This window comes from Mya arenaria, chromosome 12 (genome assembly GCF_026914265.1).
Source record: "Mya arenaria isolate MELC-2E11 chromosome 12, ASM2691426v1".
Lineage (NCBI taxonomy): Eukaryota > Metazoa > Mollusca > Bivalvia > Myida > Myidae > Mya > Mya arenaria.
The window spans coordinates 69,021,214-69,027,248 of NC_069133.1; positions in this window are offsets into that span (position 1 = coordinate 69,021,214).

Consider the following 6,035-nt stretch of genomic DNA (forward strand, 5'->3'; position numbering starts at 1 on the left):
AGTAGATTAATTTCCAAACATCTGTTCCTGTAGAAATGCTTTCTATTATACAAATTATGTTTAAACTATCCTGAGAAAATCATTTCTGATGGGTCAATACTGTTTACATCCAAAGTTCATACAATGTGATATCAACTTATAATCAAAACAATTCTGATGATAAATAATTTGATAAAAATATCTCAAGATTAATATCGAGAAATTACATGTGGCAAATGAAAGGCATGAAATCTTATGACCACCATACCAGTACACATGTCACTTACACGAAACACTGAAACTAGATTTGTACATGCCTGTACGTTATTCTGCCTTTATTCAGGCCAATAATGTTTTTTATCCTTTCTTGCAAATTTTCTGCAGTTATTTAATTGTAAAAGTAAGATGAACTCAATCCTTGCTGCATGATTTGTTACTAGTAAGCTCATGTAAAGATTAGATTAGGCCATTTTTTTATTAATTGGTTAACGGATTTTTTTGGAAAAATGTTGGACGGGTGGTGCGAAAAAGAAAAAGAAAAAAGGATTTCATACTCATTCTATTTTTTTTTACAATACATGTACATGTATTTTTCATAGCGTTTGTGGCGAAACCCAAAACCAAAAGATCAAAATAACAACAAACAGGAAAGACATGTTCATAGATACATATGAATGACATTTGAAATGCTTAAGTATGTTTTGATTTCTATGCAACACAATATGTCTTCAATGCCTCAATATTATAATGAATATTGATATATTCAAATGCTCACTTTGTTATACACATATGTTTGGCTTTACAGTCCAATTTTCTCTCCTACCAATTTCAAATTCAAATTAATGTAATCATTAAATAAGCATTTTATACACTTACACCTTAAAATAATGTCACATTTTAAATATTATTACAAACTTTCAGTTTTACGGTCACTTTTTGTTAATGTTTTTGAAGCACATCCTGACTGCAAGAGTATCCTATTTTCAACACTATTTCTACAAATCAACATTACAATGAATATGCATATGTCTCCTTATTGCTGGGCACTACTTCTTCTCAACAGAAAAAGCACAATGTAACAAATTTCACTGACTCAATTATTTATTAAATGGAATATGGAAATGTAAATTGAAGTTTTCGAAATAATTGGGCGGCGGATCCGTTACCCAATTCATTAAAAAAAGGCCTTACAGCGCCTTTTTTAATTTTTGTACAACCATTGTTCTATGTCATGAATGTAAGTAAGATGTGTTTTTTTATGTCCGTTTATATTACTGGCATTGTATTCAATAAAATGTTTGATCAAGGGCCATATGGACTAATTCAATCATATACTCTGTAAAAAACAACAACAACAACAAAAAAACAATAAAAACAATCTTCTTTATTTTTGCAAATTAAATACTCCATGGACGGATCGTTAATTGATATAAAAATATCCTCTTATATCAAATCCCTATTACTTCATACGATAAATAAAAAATAACATTTGAAATTAAATCGATGTACATGTATGACCGTTCAATAAAAGGTCCAATCGAAAATCGAGCAAGCGATGTGAGGATGAAAACCATTTTTGCACATTACGAGAACGCTTTTAACGTCCTCGAACTGGGGAACTATCAATTGGGAATTGCCTGCGTCAAAAACAATACATGTCACTATCAGAAATAAAAGCAACGCAATGATCCCCTTTTGTTTTGTCACAATCAAATTGCTTTTACGGATCGTATACTTTTCTGACATTTCGTTGCCATTTTTAGCTGAAATAAGTAATATCAGGTTCCAACGATCTTAATTAAGATAATCACCAGCAGTTCACTGGGTTTCAGGCTTTACATGTTGAACATGGTATTTGCTATTTAGGTATGCATGTGGGAACCTTTTAAATTTAATGCTGACGCAGCAGAACTTTGTTTATTGTCACTAAATTGCAAAGCAAGAATCATATTCATAATTATGGCGGCTGATTTCTGCCATATCTCGAAATACGACAACACGACAGCACCAAAAGGCGGGGAAAAAATAGGCCAAGTGGCGGGAGAAAAAAACGAATTTTTAATCAGTCACATTGTCGTCTTTCGCCACTTGGCGTATTTATGCTCACAAGTTGCAGTGTGAACGCCTTTTATCATGTAATTTGTGTGAACATTGATCATAAATGTCAGTGACAACACTCTTCATTGTGGAGGTTGTGTGAACAATGCTCACAGATTGCAGTATGAACTCTTTATTGTGAATATTGCTCCCAATTTTTAATGTCAACGCTCTGAGTTTATGTGAATAATTATCACCACATATTGCAATGAGAACGATCTTTATTGAAGAAGCTGTGTGACTAGTCCTTATATTGCCCTGTATAGATACTGTACAAAAATAAAACACAGGATATACTTATTACCAATGGCCAGATACCAATTAACAACCGCATAGGCGTATTACATCAGGAATGATTAAGGAGCTTAGGCAACATTTACAAAAGAATAGATGTAGACATTATAAAAAGATCTAGATCACCATGGACAAGTAACGTTGCATTAGTCAGGGAGAGAAATGGATTGTGTATAGAAGGATGCTCGATCATCGTAATACCAAAATCTCTTACGCATTACCTAGGAATGGAGATGTTTTGACTGTCTGGCTGGTAACTATAGTTATGAAAGCTGGGTACAACCAGACTGAAGTGGAAGAAACACATTAGGATGACTGCGTCGACTGAAGGAAATCTTATATTTAATGTTATACGTCCGTGTGCCTTAAAGTTGGTCAAATTGTCCTGCAACTTATCTGCGCCCCATTGAAGATTGCTTAGGAGATATGACCATCTGCGTAACCTATTTAGATGACATGATTATTTTTGCTGATATATTTGAAAGTGATTTGGATGTATTGAACATAGTTCAGACACGATGGAGGCGGACAGTAATAAGTTAATACACTATCGACCAGAGAACAATGTGATACAAAGGAAGATATAACAACGAGAAGGAATTTGGAAATATGAGTATGATAAGTTTTTTGCAGAGTTAGGACGGAGATTGGTGATAGTAACCCAAGCATTTTTTAAAGTCGTATAACCGGAGGCTTATGGAAATGATGAAAGGAAGGGACGTCATGGTGATAGGACATCCCGGATGGAATAGAGCATCATTACTTAGGGAAAGGTATTTTGTCCAGGGATTGATACTGATGATAAGAAATTAGTCCAGAGCTGTAGAGGATGTACTCAGAGAAAGGTCTCCACAACGACGAGAACAGAGCTTGAGATTTCTCAATGTTTTTATACATGAGGGACCCTGGGTGAACTTCAATGCTTAGCTGCAGATGCTTGTTTTCCATAGTTATTACCACTTTAGTGTTCAAGTAACTTAAAGTAAGTCTTATTGTTAAGTGCATTTGATACATTATTCAGTTGAAATTGTGTGAATTCTAAGTGCAGTACTTTTCTAGGAACTTTTGAAAAGGCAGTATTGGTTGTTTCTAATCTTAGTTAATATAATCTATCACGTTTTCATATTTCTGTGCTCGTATTTATTCAATATTGTAGGGTATGCAGATATAACATGGTAATAGCAATATCTGTGTAGTTAAGAGCACAGTATTCCATCCTGGCAACAGGCAAGAAAGCTATGTATAATTTTCATGTCATGTTTGTTTTACATATTTTACCATTTGTCTTGTTATGTTATGGATTATGTATTATTTGCGGTCACTAGCATTGTATTTCAAAGTAACTTTGATGTTGATTGCAACTCTAATCCATTGGTATTCTAGTGCATGAGTTTTCATGCAAGAGTTTTCGTGTAGAAGAAACCTTTAACACCTTTACATTATATATCAAATACAAAACAAGGACCTGCTATACCAATAAGGATGGACTCATACCTTTTTCTGAAATTCCATTTAGCACTCACATTTTTAAGATAAGGACCTGCTATACCAATAAGGATGGACTCGTACTGTTTTCCGATATTGCATTGAGCACCCACATTTTTATGACTGAACTGAGAACCCTGGAGTCTATACTCATTTTGGATGGTAATTGAACTTTTCTAAACAATCACAGTGCCACTTGCCTTCACTGTGGTAATTCTGTGAAAATTACTGTTCATTGAGGAAGTTATTTGAATATTGCTCAACAGTTATAATGCCAATACTCTTAATTGAGGAAGTTATTTGAATATTGCTCAACATTTATAATGCCAATACTCTTAATTGTGGAAGTTATATGAATATTGCTCAACAGTTATAATGCCAATACTCTTAATTGTGGAAGTTATATGAATATTGCTCAACAATTACAATGCCATTACTTCTGCTGTGGAAGTTATTTGAATATTGCTCAACAATTACAATGCCAGTACTTTTTTTGTTGAAGCTATGTTAATATTGCTCAAAAATTACAATGTCAATACTTCTGCTGTGGAAGTTGTGTTAATATTGCTTAACAATTACAATGCCCATACTTGTCATTGTGGAAGTTATGTTAATATTGCTCAACAATTACAATGTCAATACTTCCGCTGTGAAAGTTGTGTTAATATTGCTCAACAATTACAATGTCAATACTTCCGCTGTGGAAGTTATGTTAATATTGCTAAACAAATGCAGTGTCAATACTTCCGCTGTGGAAGTTGTGTTAATATTGCTCAACAATTACAATGTCAATACTCGTCATTGTGGAAGTTATGTTAATAATGCTCAACAATTACAATGTCAATACTCGTCATTGTGGAAGTTGTGTTAATATTGCTCAACAATTACAATGTCAACACTTCCGCTGTGGAAGTTATGTTAATATCGCTAAACAAATGCAGTGTCAATACTTCCGCTGTGGAAGTTGTGTTAATATTGCTCAACAATTACAATGTCAATCCTCGTCATTGTGGAAGTTGTGTTAATATTGCTCAACAATTACAATGTCAATACTTCCGCTGTGGAAGTTGTGTTAATATTGCTCAACAATTACAATGTCAATACTCGTCATTGTGGAAGTTATGTTAATATTGCTCAACAATTACAATGTCAATACTTCCGCTGTGGAAGTTGTGTTAATATTGCTCAACAATTACAATGTCAATACTTCCGCTGTGGAAGTTATGTTAATATCGCTAAACAAATGCAGTGTCAATACTTCCGCTGTGGAAGTTGTGTTAATATTGCTCAACAATTACAATGTCAATACTTCCGCTGTGGAAGTTATGTTAATATCGCTAAACAAATGCAGTGTCAATACTTCCGCTGTGGAAGTTGTGTTAATATTGCTCAACAATTACAATGTCAATCCTCGTCATTGTGGAAGTTGTGTTAATATTGCTCAACAATTACAATGCCCATACTCGTCATTGTGGAAGTTATGTTAATATTGCTCAACAATTACAATGTCAATACTTCCGCTGTGGAAGTTGTGTTAATATTTCTCAACAATTACAATGTCAATACTTCTGCTGTGGAAGTTATGTTAATATTGCTCAACAATTACAATGTCAATACTTCCGCTGTGGAAGTTGTGTTAATATTTCTCAACAATTACAATGTCAATACTTCCGCTGTGGAAGTTATGTTAATATTGCTCAACAATTACAATGTCAATACTTCCGCTGTGGATGTTGTGTTAATATTGCTCAATAATTACAATGTCAATACTTCCGCTGTGGAAGTTGTGTTAATATTGCTCAACAATTACAATGCCTATACTCGTCATTGTGGAAGCTATGTTAATATTGCTCAACAATTACAATGCCCATACTCATCATTATGGAAGCTATGTTAATATTGCTCAACAATTACAATGTCAACACTTTTCATAGTGAAAGTTATGTTAATATTGCCCAAGAATTACAATGCCAAAACTTTCACTGTGAAAGTTATGTTAATAATGCTCAACAAATGCAGTGTCAATGATGTCCATTATGCCAGATGCATTGGTCAATAGTAATGTATGATGAAAGATAGGTGAATATTTCAGAATATAAACAGGTTTCTAGATGTAATATTAGCTAGTCTACTGGTTGTATACATGTGCATGTATGCACCTCCCAGGACAACAACGCAGG